General features: G+C 34.8%; 1 long non-coding RNA gene across 1 annotated transcript in view; it reads left to right on the top strand.

Annotated features, from left to right (window-relative positions):
- LOC135273655 (uncharacterized) overlaps positions 1–27008 on the top strand; it is a 192149-nt gene extending 165141 nt beyond the window's left edge. The window contains exon 4 of the long non-coding RNA XR_010341445.1: positions 26914–27008. This is a non-coding gene — a long non-coding RNA (uncharacterized LOC135273655). The remainder of the gene's footprint in view (positions 1–26913) is intronic.
- Positions 27009–27868: the final 860 nt, after the last annotated feature.

The following is a 27868-nucleotide window of genomic DNA, read 5'->3' as shown; positions in this document are numbered from 1 at the left end:
GCTTGTAATTGATTAGATTTGGAGGCCAAGAAAGAAGCATGCTTTGATAGTGATCCATAGACTAATATTGACTTCTGACTTGTAAAATAAAGCATATATGGAACGTTGCATAACTTCAATTTGCTTTTATAATAATAAAAGTAGTTGTTAAGGATTACTAACTTTGTCTACAAAGTTATACATTTAAAGGAATAAAGTACATTTTCAGACTGTGTATGTAATGCAAGCAAGGTTAAAAACTGGTTTCTGTTGTTTCACTTTTGCTAATAAATAGGTTGAGAAAGCTGGTCTAAAGTGACAGTCTTTATAGTTTATATTTAAAGAATAGCTTTCACTTTCCTATGGGAATGAGAAGCAGCACTTACAGAAAATTCCATACAAAGCTTTGAGGTCTAACATGCCATGATTTGATAGACTAGGGCATCTGAATATTTAGTTCCTGACTCCGGAAAGCAAATGTTAGAAGATAGAATTGATGAATATTTGACTTAAACTAATTCCTTGAATATCTAGGCTTGTATTTTATACCATCTATCATTGTGGTTTCTTAGCACTTAGAAATATGAGCTCTGAATAAAAATGCAGAGAACCACCTGTCTGCATGGCAGTATTTCAAGAATCCACAATCTGAATTATGCTTACCACTAGAGGAAATGTAGTCAGTCACCTTCTACGTGTCATTCTCAGATCCATTTTTCAAAGGAAGGGTATTGCAAAAACACTAACTTTGTGTTAAGACTGATATAATAGAGTACACTTGCATGTGGCAATTTAAAATTGGGTGCTAGGATTTGAGGGAAATCAAGTGAGGTATATACACAGTATATAATTTCTAACATCTCTTTCAGGCGTTTGATTTTGCAATCTAACATAGAATGAGTTTACTAGTGACCAAGGAAGCCAATAGTGAAGCAGAGTAGGAGTATTAAGTTTAGTCTCTAATAGTTAAGAAACACAGGAACAATTACTTTTTATTTAATTGATAGGTTTTTGGTTGTTTTGGTTAAGTTAAAAATTTTTTGGTAATTTTCTGCCTTCCAACTGTGTAAGCCCCTGAATTGTTATGGTATGATGTACAAAGATAGAAGGAGTGGCCTCTGTTTTAGTCTGTTCTTGCATTGCTATAAAGAAATACCTGAGATGGGCAATTTATTTAAAAAAAATAGGTTTAATTGGCTCATGGTTCTGCAGGCTGTATGGGAAGCATACCACCAGCATCTGTTTGGCTTCTGGGGAGGCCTCAGAGAGCTTTTACTCATGGCAGAAGGTTAAGTGAGAACAGATATCTCACATAACAAAAACAGAAGCAAGACTTGGCTGGGGCACTGCCACATTTTATAGCAACTAAATCTCATGAGAACTTACTCTCATAAGGACGAAATCAAGCCATGAAGATCTGCCCCACGACCCAAATATCCCATCAGGCCCCACCCCCAACACAGGTATTACATCTTAACATGAAATTTGGTTGGGACATCCAAACTATTAGGTTGGTGCAAAAGTATTTTGCTTAACCTAATATATCAGTCTGAATGGATAGAGTGAGTATTAAGCTCTATTTGTAAGATACGAATGTCACTGACTAATAATGGAAAAAATAAACATTGACACATAGCAATGATTTATGATTTCAAATCAATATACTGTTAAAATTAATATAATTTACTAATTTCTCTAATAAAAATTAGTAAATTCTGTGTTTGTTATTTATAACAATTGGGACCTAAGACCTAACTTCAAAACTTGAGTCTGACATTTACTAATGGTGACACTGTGAATCAGTTATTTAATCCCTTAAACTTTAATGACTTCATTTTAAATATACAAATAGTCCTAGCAATTGAGCTCAAAGTAATTCTGATTATTAGTTGCTGGATAGTATTAGTATTGATATAGACTTATATAGTAGGAGTAGGAAAACCGTTTTTGTCCCACAAAATAATTGAGGTGAATTATTTTTAAAACTTAAAAAATGATAGAAGAAAATAATCAGGATGGATATTTTTCTTAGTATATGAGTTAAAAAAAAAAAGACGAGTCAGTATGTGTGACCTTATGTATATCTGTGTGGGTTTCTATGAGAGAGAGGTATCTTCATATGTTTGAGCTTTAAAATTTAAGCTTTAAATTTGGCTTAAGATTCATGACAGCCAATTTAAAAGAAGAATATATTCAGTCATATCATTTCTCAGTATCTATATGGAAAAAGTATGCCAATTATTCTGATATAGCAAAATTTTTCTTAACAATAATTTCTTAATGGGATTTCTTACAAGAGGACATATATAGAGAGCATATTATAATAAATACGCATTATGGTTTCAACACTAGATGGCTGAATCAAAAATATTAATGTATTTTTTTGTTTGATCTTTTGACAAAAGTCCATCATACCACCAGTGGACAATTCAGTGAAGTAAACTCCATGAAGGATAAAGTCATGCAGTTCAACTCTGTGGGCTTTTGGTAGTCCAGTTCATTGATCCAAGGAAGAATTTGGAGCAACTTGAGAGATGGTTGTAATATGCAATCATCTTATTTAATACAACATTTTCATTGGCCTTCTGATGATAACTGGTGGCAGAAACTGTGAGCCCATCCTCTGAGGTGAGGGTGGATTCATGCACTTTGGGAACAAAGGAGCAATTGGGATGATTGGGATCCTTGTGAAAATGTAAGGGGACCAACCAAAATCCTCACTGGACTACTCAGTATAAAATACTTTTAATAATAATGAATAAGAAGAGTTATTTACATAGGGGAGTACTTGCCTTTTAAAAAGTTTTAAAACAGCAAAGTATTGTTTTCTAAATTTTTTCTAATATAAAGTCTGTTTTCTCAAATTGAATATGTGCATGGCTTCAGAATCTCAATATGAGACAACTGGGATACTTCATTAAAAAAAAAACTGTTTTTGTACCAGTACCATGTTGTTTTGGTGAAATTGATTCTGTGAAAAGTGATTTTGGTAGTTGATAGTAATACGTTGAATCTGTAGATTTCATTGGGAAGTATGGCCATTTTATTGATATTACTTCTTTTCGTCCATGAGCATGGAATGTTTTTCCATTTGCTTGCTTTATCTCTGACTTCTTTCAGCAGTGTTTTAAAGTTCTCCTTGCACTGATCTTTGGTTAGATATATTCCTATGTATCTTTTTATGTGTATGTGTATGTGTATGTGTATGTGTGGCTACTGTAAATGGAATTGCATTCTTTATTTGACTCTCAGCTTGAATGTTATTGGTGTATAGAAATGTTACTGACTTTTGTACATTGATTTTGTATCCTGAAACTTTACAGAAGTCATTTATCAGATCTAGAGGCCTTTTGGTAGAGTCTTTAGGGTTTACTAGGTATAGAAACATACCATTAGCAAAGGAAGATCATTTGACTTCTTTTCCTATTTTGATGCCTTTTATTTCTTTCTATTGCCTGATTGCTCTGGCTAGGAATTCCAGTACTGTGTAGAATAGGGGTGGTTAAAGTGGGTATCCTTGCCTTATTTCTGTTCTTAAGAGGAATGCTTCCAGTTTTTCCCATTCAGGATGGTGTTGGTTGTGAGTCTGTCATAGATGGTTCTTATTATTTTGAGGTATGTTTTTTTGATGTCCTTTTTGGTAAGGGTTTTTATCATGAAGGATTGCATTTTAGCAAAAGCTTTCTCACATCTATTGAAATGATCATATGGTTTTTGTTTTTAATTCTGTTTATGTAATGAATCACATTTATTGATTTATATCTGTTGAATCAATTTTACATCTCAAGGATAAAACATACTTAATGATAGCAAATTAACTTTTTGATGTGCTGCTGGATTCAGTTCGCTAGTATTTTGTTGAAGATTTTTGTGTCTATGTTCATCAGTGATAAGGACCTGCAGTTTTCTTTTTTTATTATTGTGTTTTATTAAGTTTTGATATCAGGGTTCTGCTGGCTTTGTAGAATTGGTTAGGGAGGAGTCCTTCCTCTGGTTTTTCTGAAATAGCTTCAGTGGAATTGGTACCAGCTATGTACATCTGGTAGAATATGGCTGTGAATTCATCTGGTCCAGCGCCTGTTTTTGTTGGTATAATATTTTTTATGACTGATTCAATTTCAGGCAACATTGGTCTGTTTAGGGTTTCAATATCTTCCTTATTCAATCTTGAGAGGTTGTGTGTTCCAGGGATGTTTCCATTTCCTTTAGGTTTTTTGGTTTGTGTTCATAGAGGTATTCATAATATCTCTGAAGGTTTTTTGTATTTCTGTGATGTCAGTGGTAACATTATATATGTTGTTTCTGATTGTGCTTATTTGAATCTTTTCTTTGATCCTTTGGATTTTGGGGTCTCAGTTTCATTCGGGACCCCACTGAATTTTATTTATTTATTTTTTTCTTCTAGCTTTGGGGTTAGTTTTTTTTTTATTTTTCTAGTTCCTCTACGTGTGATGTTAGATTGTTAATTTAAGATCTAGCAAAGACAAGAAATCAACCTAGGGACCCATCAGTGGTAGATTGGATAAAGAAACCGTGGTGCATATATATATTATAGAATACTATACAGCCATAAAAAAGAGCAAATATGTACTCTTTACAGCAAAATGGATGCAGCTGTAGTCATCATTCTAAGAAAATTAATGCAGGAACAAAAAATCAAATACCACATATTCTCACTTACAAATGGGAACTGGGAACAATAGATACTGGATACTAATAGAGGAGGGAGCTGGGGAGCTAGGAAGGACTGAAAAAGTACCTACTGAGTACACCACTCAGTACCTGGGTGATGGAATAATTCACATCCCAATCCCCAACGTCATGCAATGTACCCACTGAATCTAAAAATCAAAGTTGAAATTATAAAAAGTAAATACATAAATAAGTTAATTAGAAAATCTGAAGGGTAATATATGCTAATTACATAAGTAGCAGTGCTGCATTTTAAAAATTATTAAATTGTTGGTTTGGAGAAGATTTTTAAAAATGGAATAACAACTTGGGATGTGATAACAAATTCATTTATTTACTTATTTAAGTTAAAACACATTTTATCAGATAGTAGCAGTATAAAAACATGCTATGACTTACAGTAGTCTATTTTTTCTAGCGTCATCACTGACAAAATTAATAGCAGATTACTTAAAAGAACACTATTTTTGGCTTAATTTGTACCCATTAAAGTGATGTGAAATCTGTTTTCTCTTAGATCTTGCTTACATGAATGAACGCGATTTTCTTTATTCAGCACTGAATGGTTAGTTATCAGGCTGTGCTGGTAAAGTGCAAGGTTGAACGATTAAGATTAGGAAAGTGTTTGCCAAATCTATCTTATTATAAGATTCAGTTGGGGTGCTCCTCAAAAATACAGATTATGGTACTACTCCAACACTCCTGGATCATAATTTGGGCAAGGTGAACATTGTTGGAAATCTGTATTTTTAAAAAGAGTGCTAGGCAATTGTTTTAAAATTAGACAAGTCTTGAAACATTGGACTAAGCCAAATCTTCTGAGAAATATTTTGGAGATGATCTTTGTTTTCAAAAATAATTTCCTCTACTTCCCTACTCTTTCACCTTTCAGAACCAAAGAACAATCCACATATTCTCCAACAAAACATCATGATCAACACTTGGCCTTCTTTTTCCTCCTACACGCAGAGTTCATCAGATTACAATCTGCATGGATATCTGCTGTGTTTTGAAATACCAAGACTTTTTAAGTATATTTTTCACTAGCAACTCCTGGGGTTTATGTTGCTGAGCCCTACACTTGGCTTAAAGGAATATGGAAGATTATAATCTGGTAATTCTGACTTTACATTTAATACGTTGGGATAGGCCTGCCATTTTCCCCCATAATAAATGGATATAGCACATAAGATGTTGGAATAATTTCCAAACTCTCTTTTTACATTATATTTTCAGGTACTACTGAATACCAAACATTTACTTCTTGGCTTCTAGTTCATTTTAGAACTTTTGCACATTTTAAGTTTTTTAAGGTATGATAGGATTTTAATATGATATTTAAAAATTCACTATCAAACCTTTCACTTAGGACAGCTAGCAACTCAATATGGTGTTTCTGTGGGCTCTATGTTTTTCTTCAAAGTGATTTTTCCGCTAAAGACCTACCTTTAACTAATTTTAAATAATATTTGGGCATATGAAAATAAGACTTTAATTTTTACAAAGTATCTACAAAATTACTTGCAAAAATAATGTCAGGAGAGCAAGATCTACCTCACATTTCTAACTCATAAGATCTTATTTTAATGTAGGCATACTCCGTTCTTAATTGCTTTTTTTTCTCTATGGTAAAAATAAATTCATTCTTTTTGAATACTCTTATTTAGTACTAAGTAGCAGGGACTGTAGTTAGTCATTCAGTTGTTCAAAATCTTACTTTGTGACTCAGCAGTGTTTGGTGATAAAGAATTATATTTATATTTATTTAATACATGAATTCTGAATTAAAATGGCAGTTTTTTAGGGCTAGAAGTTGGCACATCTTGTTGCATATAAGTACAGCATACTCATAAAAAATAATTCATTTACAAGGTGGACTCCCCTGTCCTTCAATGCACAGCCACATTCATTGTAGCAGACCATTCTTGGAAGATAGTACAGAAATTTACAAAGGAAACTACTATTTGTTTTTTGATGCACACTTTTACACCAAGAGCACTGTTTTTAGGAGGGTGAATTGACATTTGACATTGAATGTCAAATGTTGAAACCTTCAGTCTGCTGTATTTATAAGTTTTAAATCCACATATTTCTGTACATGACTTCAGTGCAATATTATAAGAAAGATTTTTATATTTCTTTTCTAAATTTATTGGAGGCCTTAATCAAGAAGATCCTTGAAACACATCCACCTGACGGTTGGAGGATAATTTTGTACCCCTAGAGGTGAGAACTTTTCATGTTATTTGATTTCATTTGATTAAAAAGGATGATCTTTCCCTTTAGTGTTGATGGGGAATATTTCATTATACAAACCGGCAGCAAAAGATAGCAATACAGAAAAGCAGAAAGCCAAACTTTGGGTTATAAATGTTTCTATGGCAGTGACCCTTTGTGAATTTAAAAATTGAATTTAAGACCCCTTTTTGTCATTCTCCATATTTTCAGTCTTGGTCAATAGGTCTGCCCCTAGCGTCAAAGTGTTTTATTACCCTACAAAGCTTTTAATTACGTGTTTGTGAACCCAAATATATCTTAAAACAGCATGGTGGAAGTGATGGCCCAATGCCTTTTTGCTGGAGGCATTCTTGTAAAACAAATGATTTTTCTTATGTGATCTTAGAATATATTCATTTCAGGATATTTATGTTCAAGGTATCCAAAATATGTGTGTGTACATGCTTGTGTATAATATGTAGTTTATAAATTCATTTGAACTTGACTCCACTAAAGGTAGCAGAATAAATATTATCTATATGTTTGAAAATATTAAATGTCCAAAGAGCTTTCACAAAAACTAAAACTGTACTTTTGCATGTTCTGGAAAATAAGTATTTTATGAAGAAAAACATACTTTTAAAAACTGCATATTTTTATAACATTAATTTCTTAATATAATGGGAACTAGATTCAACCTACAAAACCTTATCATTCCCGAAAGTGTCTGGTAAAAGTAATCTTGTCATTCAATTGAGTCACCATGTATTAATAAATACCAAGATGAACAAGGCACTATTTTTGGTAAAGTAGCTCATATCAAAATTATAATTAATCTTTTGAAAATAATGAGTAATGTTTTTGGTGAATGGACAAAGTATCACATATTTTTCTCACTGTCTCTCAAAATAAAAATACCTTGGTCAATTTTTTCCTGATAACAAAGCAAATGTCTGTCCATACTAAAAAAACTTCAGGCAATCCTGCTGAACATAGCCCTTCTCAAAACTTTCTAGCTGCCTACCTTCCTCTCCACCCATCCTCTCCACCCATTCCCTACTTTACAAAGGTAAAAATTGGGTGCATGTGTATACATGTATATGTGAGTGTGTGCTTGCACATATGCATGCTTGCATCTGTAGCACTTGGTATGTAGGTTAGTGCCTGACACATGGTAAGCACTGAATAGATGTAAGCTTAATCATAATTTATATGTGACTCAATTGCATATTTGATCTTATAACTTTTTGGTAACATGCCTTTTACTCTATACTGTAGCAGGGATTTTTTCACATATAGTCATATATATTTCTCATGTGTGTTGATAAATATTTTGCATTCATTTATTGTTATATCTTAATATATTTAAACAAGTCCTGCTTAATGGTTATGTCAATGGTTTAAATGTATTTTTGCAAAAATTACAATGTTAATATAAATATTGCCCTCCAAAAATATTGAACTAATTTACACTACCAAAACCAATAAATATGAAAAAACTGATTTCTTTTTACCCTCATCAGTACTTGGCATTACTAGTACTTTCTTATCTTTGCTCCTTTAAGAAATGACAGATGATATTACATGATGGAATTAACTGGTATTTTTGTCGATTGTTTTTGATGTGGTTATTGGTCATTGGTTTTATTTGGAGATTGCCTTTCCATGTCATGCAACCATTTTTTTAATGAAATTTTTGTATGCTTTTGGTATGTGCTGTTTGTTTATGTATTATGAATATTAACTCGATTTCTGTCACATAGATAGTAAGTTTTTTTTCAATTTATCATTTGGCTTTTGATTTTGTACATTATATGGTATATTCTTCCATGCAGATATGTGTCAACTCTCTTTTTCTTTATGCTGTATGACCTTTGATGTGAAATTAGAAAGCTTCCTACTTCAAGATTTAGATAATACTTACTCTTATGGTTTTCCCATTACTTTTGCAGCTTTTTTTTTATGCTAAAATCTCACCCATCTGTTTCATCTGAGAACTATGCTCATGCATTTATTCTTTCAGATAAAACAAGCATTTTGAGTTTTTGGTCACAATGAATAATATCTATGAATTGATTTAGAGACAATTAATATCTTTTCAATTCTGAATCTTCCTACCCATAACAGAAATATGCTATGCCTTTTTGTGTATTTAACTTTTCCTTTATGTCCTTTTAGATATTGTTCTAATTCTTTGTATGGTATTTGAATGTGTCTGAAATCATATATCTGCAGATATCCCTGCCAAAACTCTTGGAAAGGATTGGCTTTGGTTACTTTCCTCCCCTCTGAACAATCATCATGGCCAAGGGAAAGAAGTGTTTTTGTTTGTTTGTTTGTTTTTCACTTTTTGGCAACAGCTTTATTGAGATAAAATTCACATACCATATAATTCACCATTTTGAAGTGTAGACTTCAGTGGTTTTTAGTATATTCACCAGGTTGAGCAACCATCACCACTGTCTAATTCCGGAATATTTTCAACACCCCTAAAGAAATGCATACCCATTAGCAATCACTCTCCATTTTCCCTCTCCCCTCATACCTGCCTTGGCAACCACTGACCTACTTTCTGTTTGTATGGATTTGCCTTGTCTGGACATCTCCTATAGGAATCAGAACATTTTTTTGTGTTCGTCTTATTTCATGTAGCATAATGTTTTCCACATTTGTCCACGGGAAAGAAGTGTTCTATTTGGCTAGGTCCAGTGAGGCCCTCCAGTGAAGCCAGGAAAGGGGAGGGCACACAGGTTGGTGCCACACCCAATTCAAACCAGAGGTCTCAGCAGGAATGCTATGGGTGGGGGTTGAGTTCTAAAAGAAGAAATGCTAGGTAGACCAAGTAAGAGAATTTTATGTATACTAAATTATTTTTTTTTCTAAACTATGATTCATCTAAAACACTAGCTCATCCCCATCAATGCACTTCAAACCAGACACCCTCCCTCTTCTCTCCACTTTGGTATTCATGACTTCTGCCTCCACAATCTCATCAAAAATTAGCAAATTGGAGTGAACAAACCTAGAATATCACAACAAATCTATGTCTTCACTAAGTTTTATATCAAACTGAGATTGTTTTTGAAAATGCTTCATTCTATTTTTATCTCTCTTTACTTAATGTTAATTTTTGCTTTACTTTTTTTTTTTCCTTGGCTTGGGAAACACAAGAAAATGAAGATTTTCAGATTTCTTCTTTATCTTGTTCTGATATAAGATCTCTTTTTTTGTTCTTTGTTTAGATGACACTGCTTGGAAACTTTCTTGAGAATGTATTTTAATTATAGGATTCAAATCTATTATAATTTGGGGGTTGTAAATATGTGTCCAGAGGCTTAAGATAAGAGGTAAAATTAGTGTTTCCATTTCGATCTTGGGTTAAGATTAGCAATGAAAAAAACTAAATGTTCTAAATAGTTACAGTTCCAAACCAGGTAATTATTAATGATTAATTGCTTCTGCATGGAAATCAAAATGATGAAGGTTAATCTGTAAATTGCTTTCTACAGACCTGCAGTAATATATGGATTCTTTTGAATCATTTCTGAAATGTTTTTCTTGTGCCTAACAATAAAACAGTCACCTAAAGCAAGTAGCAATTTACAGAAGAAAACTATTAATTAACACATAGATTGGTTTATATGGCTACCTGTTTGTATACTTCAAGGGATATAGATTGATGAATATTTAATTTTTAGTACATTTATAAGCTACAAAATAATCTATTAGCAGTGTTTAAGGTGTGCTACCTTAAAGTGCCAAAGAGATATAGAAATACTCTACCCTAAAAAAAAGATGTTGCAAAATATTTAGAAATCAATTAAGATATTCCTCAAAACCAATTATCATGGGATATCCAATATTTGGAAGGGATGCCCCTGATATCATTTAATAGAATGATTATTTAACAAAATTGAAAGAATAAATAATTATAATAGCAAATTATGTCATATGTGAATAAACTAGAACTTTTTTGTTTAGTTTTTGCAAAAAATAACAAAGTTATAGACATTGTGTATTATAATTAAGTAAATGAAATAGTGGTTTTGTTTTTGGAAAACTTTTCCTGCCATTTCCAATTTCTATTATATTAGATTTGGTTATTCTTTTAATCTTACAATTTTATTCTTCAGCCATGCCTAGTTTATTATTCAGTTTTTACTATTTAAAAGATTTAATAGTTATGTTTTCAGATTTCAAGATGTACTATCTACTGAATGTTTTTACATATATTGATACTTCTATTTCCAATTTCCTCTCCTTATTATATAATCTCTGACTCCGTAGTCTCATCTCCAAATTTAGAGCTCTTGGGAATTCCATGGGTTAGAATTACTCACATCTTTACTGTAACCTGTTCAGAAAAAAAATTTTCCAAGATAAAGTTCCTCTGTGGCTTATACATCACTATGAACCCATTTGCTTTCAGATGTTAACATAGTTTCAGAAGCTGCTGTTTGGTGATGACATACTCTTGCTTTCAGCACTATCTCCAGATTTGTTCTTTTTGGTATATCTTTACTGTCACTGAAATGTGATCATGGGAAAGAAGTGAAATACACCTGGTTATTTAGTCAACCATGTTGAACCAAGTGTCCAGTTCCCTTTTAACAACAGAGAATAGAAAAAAAAAAAACCATACTACTTTCAGAAATGTTTTTTATTTAAATTAATATTTTTTCTGTCATTTTTGAGAGCTTTACTGTGAAGCATACTCGATAAGTGTTTTATATAGATTCTCTCATTTAATCTTCATGTCACCATCAAAGGTAGGGATTACCTTCCCCTTCTTATAAAGAAGAAAACTAAAGTTCAAAAAAGCTAAATAATTTGCCCAAATCATATAGGTACTAAATAATGGATCTGAGAACTAAACCTATAGATAGTTGTTGACAGAAGCTATACTCCAATCACTCTACAGACTGCCTTTCTGTTCTCTAAATGCCATCATTATCTATTTAGTCTACTATTTCTAGTACATTTAGCTGCAAACACTTCTTATTGCCTATCATGGACTCAGTGGTTTCGTAGATATTGCATTTATAAAGATGAATTAAGGAGGTCTCTTTGCATGTCCCAGTTCTTGAAGAATTTCCAAGGAAGGGGAGCAAGATGGCAGAATAAAGCCTCCACTGATTGCCCCACTCTGGACAAGGACACCAATTTGACAACTATTTACACAGACAAAAACAACTTTGTAAGAACCAGAAATCAGGTGAGCACTCATAGCACCTGGTTGTAACTTCATATAACTGAAAGAGGCACCAATGAAGTAAAAAAGAAAAAAAAGTAAGTCCTGAGTCGCTGATGCTACGGTTTCCCCAACCCCAGCAGCAGCAGTGTGGTGCAGATAGTATCTCTGGGCACTGGAGGAAGGAGAAGACAGCAATTGTGAGGCATTGAACTCAGCACGGTCCTGGTTGAGCAGAAAGGAAAACAGGACCTAATTCAGCTGTCACTTGCCCATGGAGGGAGCTCTTAAACCAGCACTAGCCAGAGGGGAATTGCTAATCCCAGTGGTCTGAACTTGAATTCCCACAAACCTCACCACTGAGAGCTACAGTGCTCTCTGTCTCCAAGTAAACTTGAAAAGCAGTCTAAGCCATAAAGACTGCAATTCTCAAGCAAGTCTGGGGCTGAAATGGGCCCAGAGACAGGGTAGGGTGGGTGGGGGCACATGACATACTGAGACATCAGTTGGGACAGCTAAGGGAGTGCTGGCATCACCCCTCCTCTAACACCAGGCTGCACAGTGGCTCCAAAAGAGACCCCTTTCTTCCTTTTTTCTGCTCAAGGAGAGGAGCAGAAAGTGTAGAGAGGATTTTGTCTTGATTCTTGGATACCAGCTCAGCCACAGCAAGATAGAGTATCAGTTAGAGTCATGAGGCCTCCATTCCAGATCCTAGCTTCCAGACAACATTTCTAGACACACCCTGGGCCAGAAGGGAACCTGCTGCCTTGAAAGAAAGGACCCAGTGCAGGCAATATTTATCACCTGCTAACTGAAGAGCGCTTGAGCCCTGAATAAGCAGCAGTGACACCCAGGTACTACACCAAGGGCATTGGGTGAGCCTCTGAGACCTGCTAACTTTAGATGAGACTCGTCATATTACCAGCTGTGGTGGCTATGGGAAAAACTCTTTCCATTTGAGAAAAGCAGTGGGAAAAGTAAAGGGGACTTTGTCTTACACTTTAGGTACCAGCATGGCCATAGTAGGGTAAGCACCAAGTGGACTCTTAGGGTCCCTGATACCAAGACTTGACTCTTGGATAGCATTTCTGGACCTGCCCTGGGCCAGAGGGGGGCCTGCTGCCATGAAGTGTGAGTTCCAGGTCAGGCAGCGTTTAACACAAGCTGACTTAAGAGCCCTGGGGATTTAAGGTAATTTTGGAGGTAATCTGGCAGTAGTTCTCATGGCCTGGGGTGGTGGTGGCTAAGGGTTGAGGCTCCTCTGCCTTTGGGAAAGGGAGGGAAGAATGGAAAGACTATGTCTTGTGGTTTGGCTGCCAGTTCAGCTGCAGTACTATAGAATAGCAGGTAGACTTCTAAGGTTTTCGACTCTAGTCACTGACTCCCAAACAGCACCTCTGGTCTCATCCAGGGTCTGGAGGACCTCGCTATCCTGAAGGGAAGAATGCAGGTCTGGCTGGCTTTGCTACCTACTGATTGTAGAGCCTCAGGGCCTAGAGTGAACATAGATAGTAGCCAGGGAGTGATTATAGCAGGCCTTGAGTAAGACCCAATACTGTGCTGGCTTCAGGTCTGACAGTGCAGCCATAGTGGTGGTGGCCACAAGGATGCTTCTGTCACTTCACTCCCAGCTTTAGGTGACTCAGAACAGAGAGAGAGGCTCTGTTTGGGAGAAAATATGGGTAGAGAACAAGATTCTCTGCTTAGTAATCCTGAGAATTCTCCCAGATCTTGTCCAAGACCATCAAGGCAGTATCTCTACGAGTCTGCAAGAACCTCTTACTGGGGGTGGGGTGCCCTCTAAAGCAGATACAGCTTATGTTAAAATATCTGAGTGTCTTTAAATATCTGTAAGCCTTCCCAAGAAGGATGAGTACAGATAAGCCCAGACAGTGAAGACTACAATAAATACCTTATTCTTCAATGGCCAGACAATGAAGAACATCTACTAACATCAACACCATCCGGGAAAACATGACCTCACCAGTTGAGGTAAGGACCAGGGACCAAACCTGGAGAAACAGAGATATGTGACCTTTCAGACAGAGAATTCAAAATAGCTGTGTTGAGGAAACTAAAAGAAATTTAAGGTAACACAGAGAAGGAGTTCAGAATTCCATCAGATAAATTTAACACAGAGATTCAAATTATTAAAAAGAAATCAAGCAAAAATTCTAGAGTTGGAAAATGCAATTGGCATACTGAAGAATGCATCAGAATTCTGTAATAGCTGATTGATAGCAGAAGAAAGAATTTGTGAGCTTGAATATAGGCTATTTGAAAATTCAGTCAGAGGAGATAAAGTAAAAAGAGGAAAAAACAATGAAGCATGCCTACAGGATCTAGAAAATACCCCCAAAAAGGGCATATCTAAGAGTTATTGGCCTTAAAGAGGTAATAGAGAAAGATATAGGGGTCAAAAGTTTATTCAAAGGGATAGTAACAGAGAACTCTCCAAATCTAGAGAAAGATATCAATATCAAAGTACAAGGTTATAGAACACCAAGCAGATTTAACCTAAAGAAGACTACCTCCAGGCTTTTAATAATCAAACACCCAAAGATCAAGGATAAAGAAAGGATCCTAAAAGCAGCAAGAGAAAGGCAACAAATCATGTACAATGGAGCTCTGATACATCTGGCAGCAGAATTTTCAATGGAAACATCACAGGCCAGGAGAGAGTGGCATGACATATTCAAAGTGTGGAAGAAAAAGTACTTTTACCCTAGAATAGTATATCTGATGAAAATAATCTTCAGACATGAAGGAAAAATAAAAACTTTCCTAGACAAACAAAAGTTAAGGGATTTCATCAATACCAGACCTGTCATATAAGAAATGCTAAAGGAAGTCATTTGATTAGAATGAAAAGGATGTTAATGAGCAATAAGAAATTATCTGAAGATACAAAACTCATTAGTAATAGTACAGAAAAACACAAAATATTAGAACACTATACCTATGGTGTGTAAACTAAGTAGAAAGAGTGATTAACCAATCAAAAATATTAACTATAAAACTTTTCAAGACATAATCCTATAAGATGTAAATAGAAACATCAAAAAGTTAAAAAGGAGAGGGACAAAGTTGAAGCATAGAGTTGTCACTAGTTTTCCTTTTGTTTATATGTTTGCTTGTTTATGCAAACAGAATTAAGTTATTATCAGAGTAAAATAATGGGTTATAAAATACTATTTTTAAACCTCATGGTAACCTCAAACCAAAAACATGCAATGAATACACAAAAAAATAAAAACCAGGAAACTAAATCATATCACCAAAGAAAATTGCCTTCACTAAAGGAAGACAGGAAGGAAAGAAAGAAGGAAAAGAAGACTACAAAACCACAGAATAAATAATAAAATGGCAGAAGTTCTTATTTATCAACAATAGCATTAAATGTAAATGTACTAAACTGTCCAATCAAAAGGCATAGAAAAGCTGAATCAATGAAAAAACAATACTCACTGACCCTTTGTATAAAGAAATACACTTTACCTATAAAACGATTAATATTTGACATTAAATAGAAAGTAAATATATTTACATTTTAAAAATCATTTAACTTCTAGGACCAGAGAAAACATTTCCTTTAATTTGGACTGAAAAGAATGTAAAGAAATACTGAACCAGCAGTCCTGACTAAAAATACTGGGTCTCAGACCTAATCACAGTCATTATCATCATTTATCAAGCCATATGTAATTCCATTACCAAAAGATGAAACTAAATAAGTCAAACCAGTTGGAGTATATAGGGCATAGTTAATATTCTTTTCTCTTATTTTTATCATTGGAAAAAATACTTCTATTGATTATGAAGAAGCAATTTAATTCCTTTTAGTATCAAACCAAGGTATTAGCTTCTCTGCCATTTTTCTGAGTTTGAATATCACTGTGTTAAAAAATGACAATTCCTGAAAAAATTTTATTGGAAACACAGCCAGAAAGATACTTCACATTATCCAGCCTTATTGCAGTAGCTGAAGATTTTCAGAGTCTATTTCTACCTTAAGTAGCCTAAAGGTACATGCTATTTTGGTTTCCTTTTAGATGCAAATATGTTTTTAAAACACCAAATATCACTGCCATGTGTTCTCTCCATGCCATTATGGTGAGCATTTTGTCTTCTTTATAGTTTCCTCCTTCAAAAATAATCAATATGACTTTCTGATAGGCACATTTTAAGTCATAGAATTTTGGATATTATAGCTGAGAAGGAAGATCTAAAAGCTTTTCAACAGAGAATGTTATAATTTATGAAATTGTAAATGAAGATTAATTCTGTGTTTTTGGGTTAAGTATTTTTTGTGTTTTTGGGTTAAGTATTTAGGCACATTTTAAGTCATAGAATTTTGGATATTATAGCTGAGAAGGAAGATCTAAAAGCTTTTCAACAGAGAATGTTACAATCTATGAAATTATAAATGAAGATTAATTCTGTGTTTTTGGGTTAAGTATTTTCATAAGGCCACCAGGCTTAAGAGGTAACTTTTTCTTTTAACTTGTAGGCCTGGTTTCAATGACAGAGGATAGAAATGGTTTATAAATAAGATATTATGAGACAATTCACATCTCTTGAATTTTTCTTTAATTTTATCAAAAGAAAATGACCCAATCTCTTAATAGTATATAGCAACTACTATGATGCCAATGGTCTCAGAAAATAGTTTAAGAATTACATAAAATCATATGTATGACCTTGGATTATTTTGTTTGTTGCACTTTGGTTTAATTTAATATTTAATTCATAAGATGTGTGCCAAATCCTGCTTCTTTGGTACAGTGCAAGGATTTAAAGAAAACGATGTCTTTTGTAACGAGACAAAGAACAGAGATAAAGATTCTGTGATCAGTGAGTTCTTGAACTTTCTTAGAAGTCTTAGTCACACAATATTAGAAGCAAAGCAAAAATTCGAATCAGTTATGTATTTTCTTTTTGGCTGATTCAGAACAACTGTTTAGAAAGGAAGTTGATAAATGCAATAGTGAAATGTATATAATCATTTCCCAGGTAATTTTTCTATGAGAAATTCAATGATTTTTATAATTTCAATGGAATCAATTGGTTATACAGGCCTGTTTGACAAAATATGAGTAAATAACAGGACATGTGGTTAGGAGGACTGAACCTCATGCCATATGTTTGTTTGTGTGGCCTAAAGTGAAACCCAGCTGGCCCTATTTACCCATGGAGTTACGCATGTGACGATTTAAGGAAACCACACAGTCTAACAAAGGATGTTGGAAGAGGTTAGAAAGCAAAATTAATTTCTAACCATGCCGGTTTTACATTCTCATTGAAACACAACCACCTGATACTATTATGGCACATGTTAATATTTTAACAAAGCAAGGCCTTTTAGTGACCAGTTTAATAATACAGGTAACCATTTCCCCATGCTCTCCCCTCTTCTTACTCTACATGGTCTTCCAGAGTGATCTTTTACACACACATGACTTCAGTGACTGCCTATGTTCTGACACTTGGAGATCTGCACTCATGATCTAGTTCCTTATCACATCAATGATATCCTGCTTACTGGATGTTCATGCACACCTCCAACTTGTCCCAAACTATACACACTTTCTCAGTCTACTTCCTTCTCGGCTCCAAACCTTCTCCTCATCCTATGCTCCTGATCTCAGTAAATAGTACCATTACACACACAGTCAAGCAAAAAACCTAATCATCATCTTTAATTTCTCCACCTTTTCTGCATCTAATGAATCACTGAGACCTATCAATTCTAACACCTAATTGTGACTCAAAACTGTCTATTTCTCTCCAATGTTAATACCATTACAGTAGTTCAGTCCCTCATCCAATTTCTCCTGGATCACTAGAACAGTTTTCTAATTGTTGAAAATACATTTACATATAATTGCTAAGGATGTCTACATATCGAGGCAGTTATTATGTTACATAGATATACAAAAGGAAGCTTATCCTATGCCTTGGTTATAAACAGGTTTGGTATTGGTCTTTTGCTATGAATGACTAATTCAAGCATGATAAACCTATCCCTGCATATAGCTAAAACTGTATATGTATAATGTGTGCACATTACCCATCAGTGATCCCACATCTGAACTGTGAAATGAGCTTATTGATGTTTCCCAAAATAAGCCATTTGAGAGCTTTGATTTTAATTCAAGTTCTAATTCAGTGTTAGATTGCATTAATAGCTAGAGAACTATTTTCAGTTTATGAAAGAAATGCCAGTCCAAGAGGGAAATAGGCAGGAGACCTAATTTTTGTGTGTATATGTGTGTGTGTATGTATATGTATGTTTTAAGGAATAGTATGTCTATTCAAGTCAAGGGTCAAATAATTCTCAAGAAGTACTTATTGTTGGATATAGAAAATAACACTTCAGATTTTTTCAGCATAGAATTTTTATCACCATATAAGAACATATCACCTTTCTAAATGATTACTTTCTCAAGTTAGAAAATAAAGATGTTCAGTACCATACAACTATGTCTCAAATAACATGACCATCACTTCAGAATATCTGTGTTGTTCAGCACCTTTGACAGTGAGCCGCAGATCTGGACTCTCAGTTGGCCTAATTTGTGTTAATATATTTTTATTTAGTATATAATATATGGTAAATACTCTGGGGAGTATTAAGTATAAATCAGACATGGCGCCCACTTTAGAGAAAACTAAAGTAAAAATTGATTAAAAGTAAGAAAAAGATAGCAGTATGCCACCTTAATTCATAAGAAAAATGTCAGACCACTTGGATTGACTGATTTTATTTAGCATCAAACAAGAACATACTTCTTCAGTATTTTTCACCTCTATAAATCTGTCCAAAAGTTAAAAGAAGAGCTTTTGCTTTTGAAACACCAAGCATAGAGCTTTGTATATTATTTTAAAAACCAAAAGTTAATTTAGTCTGTTCAGCCAAACATGAGTAAAAAAATCAATAGTCACTTAAAATGTTTTTCTGATATGGTCTTGAATAAAAGTTATTGATTTGATATTTCTTATTGTTAAAAAGTCTTTAGATTATGATTGCTTATTGCTCTCTTTCTAGGCATAGTCTAGTTTCAAATATATATTTAAAGAAACAAATAGCAAAATACTCCATGATCCTTCAAATATAGATGTCCAAATATCCACAAGTAGGTCTAGCAACAGAAACATGACACTCATTTGCAGAGGAGAAAAAGTGCATCAGCTTGTCAGTTCTGTGGTACTAATCATTGCAAACAAGAATGAAGAATTTTGAAGTTTACATGTGCAAGACACATAGTGAAGTTTCTTGTAAATTATGGTAGTACCTATGTCCTATGTTTCATTACCAATCATCCTCTTATAATATTTTTTATGAATGAGCTATATCATGTCACCAAAAAATGTAAAAGAAAAAAATACTTGGGGACTACAAATATTGTTATTTCAAGCAGAAACCACATCATAATTTTGTTTCTTTGCATATAGATTGTTTAGAGTAATAACTCTACTTTGTACAGACTACTTTCTAAAAATCACATATTTTTATCACCTGAAAATAATATGGTATAATGTGTTGACAATTCAACCATAACTTTAATGATTAAGTTGTAGAAGTGTTATGAGTTATATAAAAACACTCTATTTTATATGTGTATAATATATATGTAAACATATATTTTTATATATGTAAATATATATTTTTATATATATTGTAAATATATATTTATATATAGTAAATTTTTATATATATTATATATATATATCTAGAGAGAGAGAGAGAGAGAAGAGTAAATATCTCTCCAATCAGACCTTGAAACTTACTGCACTTAAAAGTAGAACCCAGGTCAGGCTCGGTGGCTCACGCCTGTAATCCCAGCACTTTGGACGGCCAAGGTGGGTGGATCACAAAGTCAAGAGATTGAGACCATCCTGGCCAACATAATGACCACCTGTCTTTCCTAAATATGCAAAAATTATCTGGGTGTGGTGGCACATGACTATAATCGCAGCTACTCAGGAGGCTGAGGCAGGAGAATCGCTTGAACCTGGGAGGTGGCGATCGCGATGAGCCAAGATCACGCCACTGCACTCCAGCCTTGAGACAGCCTGGAGCGAGACTCCGTCTCAAAAAAAAATGAAAGTAGAACTCTATACATTAGCATATTAAATAAAATAGATAAGCATTGTGTACTATATGTGATTTATATATTTGTGTATTTATATATTTTAATTATATTACTAATATACATTTAGATATTTAATGATTTTGTTAAAATAATAGTAATATATTAATATTATGTTAAAAACTGATTTATTGCCTAATCGAATTAAGATTTCAGCAAAAATCAGAGATAATTTTTTGAATATCTTGGTGATATATGTAGGAGGAGGTACTACTTTTATTTTTAAAACTCAGTGAAAGTACCTACTGCTGACCAGGCAGTATTCTAAATACTTTAAAAATATTAACTCAGATAATCATAGTGGCAACTCTATGCAGGATGTATTAGTGTGATGTTCAATTTGCAAATGAGAAAGTTAAGTAGCTTATACTCAAGGTCAGATAGCAAAGTGGCAGAATCAGGATTCAAAATGACTCAAGACTCTATGTTCCCGTTTGAAAAGACTATTCAGCCATATCTGAGCAGGTTTTATTTATTAATTAGAGGTCAAAGGCATGGAAAAGATTAGCCAAGTCTTGGTAGCTTGGTGGCAGGTCATCTAGGGTCCTGGAATCTCCCTTTCAGCTGTCCCTCTGTGTGGTATTTTGGAGCTGGAGTCATGCCTTACCTGCCTTCTCCTGGGGCCCTATCTTCAGACTACTATGACAGCAGGCAATAAAGGGAAGTTAGCATCAAACAGCAGCCTTTCTCTTTATGTAATATAGAAATGACCCTTTCATTATTTTTGACTGACCACAGCTGCCTTAGTATTAGGTTAGCCTTGGTTACAGACTGGGTTTTGGTGATAAGTATGACTTTTGTAATTCTTTGAACCTCTGCAAGTCCTCTCAATTGCCCTACTAACCGTGTAAATTTGGGAGTATAACTAAGTACAGATCTTCACAGATTGGAGTTTGAGCTTGCTTCTTCAGCAAGGAACTGGGACTGCTCTTTATTACAGGATGTTTTTCTCATCTTCTAGAGCATAAGTAAAAAAAAAAAATCTAGTTTCTCTTTGCGTAGTCATGATGAATTGTAGATACTTCTTCATAAGCTCAAGGAAAACACATTCAACTTTTCTGGTCATCAATGGAGGCTCATTTTGCTACAGGGGAAAACAGAGTTTTAAAAGACAGTAACTATACTGAGTAACTCTTATTTTATCACTGGATCTTGAATAATAGAACTTAAGCAGTTGTTTGGATATGAATTATTCTTGCCTCTTGAATTACCATTCAAACATCTTAAGTTCACCATATATGTTAATTCATAAAATAACAAGCCTTAAAAATTGTCTGAGAAATTTTATATCCTTATATTATAATTGAAATTTTGTAACTTCCCTTAAGATTAATAGAAAAGTTGTTCTAAAATCAATAAAACGTGTTCACTTAGTTTTTTTTTTTTTTTTACCCCCCACACTATAAGCAAGAGCTATTATTTACTGAGGGTCCAGCATATACCAGACATTTTACTTCAGCTAAACCCATGCTCAGTATATGTGGTAAATATTACTTCTCTTTATTTTATTGGTGAAAATCTGGGATCTCAGAGGCATTAGACAAACTACTGAAACCTAGACAGGTCCTAAGAGGTATCCAAACTGGTGTTATTCAGACCTAAAAAAACTGTGCTTTGCCCTTCTCAATACCATAAACTTTTTTTTTTTAATTGTACTTTAGTTTCTGGGGTACATGAGCAGATCATGCAGGATTGTTGCATAGGTACATACATGGCAAGGTGGTTTGCTGTCTCCATCGCCCCATCACCTATATCTGGCATTTCTCCCCACATTACCCCTCCCCACCCCCCTGCTGTCCCTCCCCTAGCTCCCTCAACAGACCTCAGTGTGTGATGCTTCCCTCCCTGTGTCCATGTGTTCCCATTGTTCAACAGTCACCTATGAGTGAGAACATGCAGTGTTTGATTTTCTGTTCTTGTGTCAGTTTGCTGAGAATGATGGTTTCCAGGTGCATCCATGTCCCTACAAAGAACATGAACTCATCATTTTTTATGGCTGCATAGTATTTCATGGTGTATATGTGCCACATTTTCTTTGTCCAGTCAATCGTTGATGGACATTTGGGTTGATTCCAAGTCTTTGCTGTTGTAAACAGTGCCATGATGAACATATGTGTGCATGTGTCTTTATAATAGAATGATTTATAGTCCTTTGGGTATATATCCAGTAGTGGGATTGCTGGGTCAAATGGAATTTCTATTTCTAGATCCTTAAGGAATTGCCACACTGTCTTCCACAATGGTTGAACTAACTTACACTCCCACCAACAGTGTAAAAGTGTTCCTATTTCTCCACATCCTCTCCAGCATCTGTTGTCTCCAGAATTTTTTTTTTTTTTTTTTTTTTTTGAGACGGAGTTTCGCTCTTGTTACCCAGGCTGGAGTGCAATGGCACGATCTCGGCTCACCACAACCTCCGCCTCCTGGGTTCAGGCAATTCTCCTGCCTCAGCCTCCTGAGTAGCTGGGATTACAGGCACACGGTCTCCAGATTTTTTAATGATCGCCATTCTAACTGGTGTGAGATGGTATCTCAATGGGGTTTTGATTTGCATTTTCTAATGACCAGTGATGATGAACTTTTTTTTTTTTTTTTTTTTTTTTTTTTTGAGACGGAGTTTCGCTCTTGATACTCAGGCTGGAGCGCAATGGCGCGATCTCGGCTCACCGCAATCTCCGCCTCCTGGGTTCAGGCAATTCTCCTGCCTCAGCCTCCTGAGTAGCTGGGATTACAGGCACGCGCCACCGTGCCCAGCTAATTTTTTGTATTAGTAGAGACGGGGTTTCACCATGTTGACCAAGATGGTCTCGATCTCTTGACCTCGTGATCCACCCGCCTCGGCCTCCCAAAGTGCTGGGATTACAGGCTTGAGCCACCGCGCCCGGCCTGAACTTTTTTTTATATGTTTGTTGGCTTCATATATGTCTTCTTTTGAAAGGTGTCTGTTCATATCCTTCATCTACTTTTGAATGGGTTTGTTTGTTTCTATTTTTTCTTGTAAATCTGTTTTAGTTCTTTGTAGATTCTGGATATTAGTCCCTTGTCAGATGGGTAGACTGCAAAATTTTTCCCATTCTGTTGATTGCCAGTTCACTCTAATGATTGTTTCTTTTGCTGTACAGAAGCTCTGAAGTTTAATTAGATACAGTTTGTCTATTTTGGCTTTTGTTACCATTGCTTTTGGTGTTTTAGTCATGAAGTCCTTGCCTATGCCTATGTACTGAATGGTTCTGCCTAGGTTTTCTTCTGGGGTTTTTATGGTGTTAGGTCTTATGTTTAAATCTTTAATCCATCTGGAGTTAATTTTAGTGTAAGGTATCAGGAAGGGGTCCAGTTTCTGCTTTCTGTACATCGCTAGCCAATTTTCCCAACACCATTTATTAAACAGGGGGTCCTTTCCCCATTGCTTGTTTTTGTCAGGTTTGTCAAAGATCAAATGGTTGTAGATGTGTGGTGTTGCTTCCCAGGCCTCTGTTCGGTTCCATTGGTCTATGTCTCTGTTTTGGTACCAGTACCATGCTGTTTCGATTACTGTTGCCTTGTAGTATACTTTGAAGTCAGGCAGTATGATGCCTCCAGCTTTGCTCTTTTCACTTAGGATTGTCTTGGCTATGCGGGCTCTCTTTTGGTTATGTATGAAGTTTAAAGTGGTTTTTTCCAGTTCTGTGAAGAAGGTCATTGGTAGTTTGATGAGGGTAGCATTGAATCTGTAAGTTACTTTGGGCGGTATGTCCATTTTCATGATATTGATTCTTCCTAATATAACTAACAAAGGATGTAAAGAACCTTTTCAAGGAGAACTACAAACCAATGCTCAAGGAAGTAAGAGAGGACAAAAACAGATGGAAAACATTCCATGCCCATAAACTTTTTTTAATCTTGATCATTTTCACATTTAAATTAATCATCAGAATCGATGTAGTTTAAAAGAGGAGGAGTATTTTTAAAGAGAGAGCTATTTACTCTTTTGGTCGGAGACATAGAAATCATGCTGAATATTATGTATAACTTACTTTGGCAAGTGTAATGGTTAAAACTAAGTACTAGGCTGGGCATGGTGGCTCACACATGTAATCCCAGCACTTTGGGAGGCAGAGGCAGGCAGATCATGAGGTCAAGAGATCCAGACCATCCTGGCCAACATGGTGGAAACCCATCTCTACTAAAAATACAAAAATTAACTGAGCATGGTGGCACACCTGTAATCCCAGCTACTCAGGAGGCTGAGGCAGGACAATCTCTTGAACCCAGGAGGCAGAGGTTGCTGTGAACCGAGATTGCACCACTGCACTCTAGCCTGGGCAGCAGAGCAAGACACCATCTCAAAAAAACAAAACAAAAAACAAAACAAACAACAACAAAAAACTAAGTACTAATGTGCTTAGTTAAATACTTGCTTATTAGGCAATTATAATGCAGATTAAAACCCAATGTGAAATGTGTAGTTTTATACCCTAAGCCCACAAAGGTCATCCCCTTCTTGTGGACTCAATGCACAAACTACAGTTGCCTGAAACTTGGAGCCCTCTTATGAATGCCTGGGAGGGATTACAAGAATCAGCAGGTGAGAGGCATCAAAGGTTACAGCTCACAGTGTCCCTGACCCTTGGTCCAAGGCAAAGACTCAGAGTAACTGTCAACAGAAAGAAACCATTGTATGAGAGAATTGCTTAAAATATTTCAGTTGCTCTCTGTGCATAGTGGAGACACTGTTTGTGGTTTAGAAAGCTATAGTGACAGTTAGAGGCTGTTGTAGCAATTCACGAGTATATGTACTCATATGTATCTGTAATGTGGTGTGCTTTCTTATCTTTAAGAGCATAGTTAAAACAGTTGGATTATGCTGATAAAATGGAGCCTATAAGGAAAGTGAAAGTTTTGATGTTTACTCATTTTGTAGTTTGTGTTCAGTTGACCATGTGACTGTTAATAGTGAACAGTGTTCATGCCTGCTTGTGATGTGAACCTGCCAGCTAAAAGATGATAAATTATGGATTTATTATTTTTCCCAATCTCTTGACAGCTGTGAGCAAGGCTATTCCAAATTACCACAAAATGATAGAAAGTTTATTACATCCCTGGCCAAATAAAATACAAATACAATTTTACCCTGCAAAAATATTACTAAGCTAATGTTGCGAAAACCTTATTAATCTTATTATAGTTAACAGTGCATAATACTAAAATGACAACTTGGGAAATTCAAGACAACTCGATTTTAAAAAACTAATGATGTCTAGAAAATCATATATTAAATGTTCAATCAATATTTATGAATTAAATATACATGAAGACATTATTAACATCTCTTCAAAGGAAAAACACCTAACTACTAACTTTTAATAAGTTAAGTGCTCCTAATTAGGAGTTGGCATTTATAATAGGGAGATGCTTTTTGATTTCACATATGTGGAGACTGAGAGACAGAGATTTTATTGTGAAATAAAGGATGTATTGTGAAACAAAATCGATGGGCAGAGTAGAGTGGGTAAAGAAGACAGATAAATTCGGAAAATAAAACAAAGTTTATTACTTTAAATTTTCTGTGATGTTTTTAATACAGATACATTTTAAGGAGAATTTTGTTTACCACTACAAAAGAGATTCCTAAATGAGTCAGAGAAGAAAGAAAAGTAGAAAAGGTAGTGAATTATGAAAAAGAAGGCAAAAATGAGAGAAATCAAAATTACATGAGAAAGGTAAAAGAAAAATGTCCAGAAGAAGAAAGATATTTGTAAAATGGTTGTAGATCTTCTGCCCTTTCTTCATCTTGAGAATCCTTTGGTTTCATATTCTCTGCTTTTTTTAGACAGGATGTACATTTATAGACTGTTTACTTAGTAACTGAAACCTTTGCTTTTTTCCTCCTTGAACACATCATGAAATGGTAAAGCCAGAAGGAAGAAGTTTGTTCTTAGCTACTTAAAAATATAAACCTCATCTGGGGGCAGAGTAGAGATTATAAACATTCTTAATAAGCTGAAAAAACTTTAAAACAATTAGGCTCTTCTTATTGGCTATTAAGATTTCTTAGTACTTACTCCGTAAAATAAGTTGTGATATTAATGACATTTGAGTGAAAGCCACTTCTAGTACCATTAATGGCATCTTTATTTATAATTATTTTAGAATTCTTTCTAAACAGTATAGGTGTAAGGAAACCATGAATAGGTTCCCCAAACTGGAGAATTGTCTGTCTACTTGAAAACTGTCTCTGGCAGCACTGTAGTAAAAGGGTAAAGTGGCATGCTCTGAGGCCAAACTACCTGGGCTGGAGTCCCAGCTCTACCCCTTACTGTCCGGGTAACCTTGAGCAAAGTCATTTCTCCTCTGAGAAGATACTCTCTATGTAGATACTGTGTCATGTGATTGAACCATAGAGTAAATCTACAGATGCAACGAACTCAGAAGAATGTCTGACAAAAAGAAGTATTTAATAAATATGTTATTCTGGCACATTATCCAATATAGAAACAAGTAAACATCACTTCAAAACATAAAAACAGAAGTCCATTTAAAAAACAAATAAGTGTTTGTAGCCAAAGGTGAAGATTATTTCTTAAAATGAATCAAATTATACATATATATGTCTCAAGTGTGTGTGTGTGTGTGTGTGTGTGTATATATATATACATACTTTCATTTATATATATTTATATATACTTCTGTTTTGTCACCCAGGATGGAGTGCAGTAGCATTATCTCGGTTCACTTCAACCTCTGCCTCCTGTGATTCTCAAGTGATTCTCCTGCCTTGGCCTCCTGAGTAGCTGGGACTACAGGTATGAGCCACCACACCCAATTAATTTTTGTATTTTTAGTAGAGATGAGGTTTTACCATGTTGGCCAGGCTGGTCTCAAACTCCTGACCTGAGGTGATCTGCTTGCCTCGGCCTTCCAAAGTGCTGGGATTATAGGCGTGAGCCACCGCACCTTGCCCAACTTATGTATTAAATCTATCAGAGTATCTCCCACTTAATAGCAGTTCAGTAAATATTTGCTGAAAAACTGGGTAACTAAAAGAATAAAATATAAACATCGAGATCTTCAGCAAAAAAGTATTATTGAGATCTAGCATGAACTTATAAATGCATTAGGTCTATTTTGATTGAAGGAGAAATGTAAGATGTAACCCATGCTCTCAGAGTGGTTTCGATTAGTTGAAGAGAGAAGACCACATATGTAACAGATGTGGGGATTATATTTTGCACACAACAGGTTCTTAATAAATGCTAAAGTACTTGAAATGATTGAATAAAAATCTGAAATAATTATAAATGATAATATCAATTTAAGGCACTATAAGTAGGCATTCTGGGGATAAGGGCCAATGGATTGATGTAGTTCACAATGTAGGGCTCAGGCTGATATTTAAAGATAAATAAATTTAAGCCTGTCATTCTCAAATCTGGTTGCACATTAGAATAGTGAATGCCCAGATCCCACCATGAGAATATCTTATTTAATTGGTCTGAGGTGAAGCCTATGCATTTATGTGGTTTAAAAGCTACAGAGGTGATTCTAATATTCAGTCAAGGTGAGAATCTCTGGTATAAAATGGGCAGTGAGGACAGAGAAGAAATGCCAGAAAGAGCTAGGGGAAGAGGGATGGTAATGTGGGATGATTTGTGTATAG

Source organism: Aotus nancymaae, unplaced genomic scaffold (assembly GCF_030222135.1).
Source record: "Aotus nancymaae isolate 86718 unplaced genomic scaffold, 86718_ANA_hifiasm-v0.15.2.pri h1tg000008l, whole genome shotgun sequence".
In the NCBI taxonomy this organism is placed as follows: Eukaryota; Metazoa; Chordata; class Mammalia; order Primates; family Aotidae; genus Aotus; species Aotus nancymaae.
Note: the sequence above shows the minus strand (reverse complement) of the source record. Positions and strands in the feature narration are given on the sequence as shown.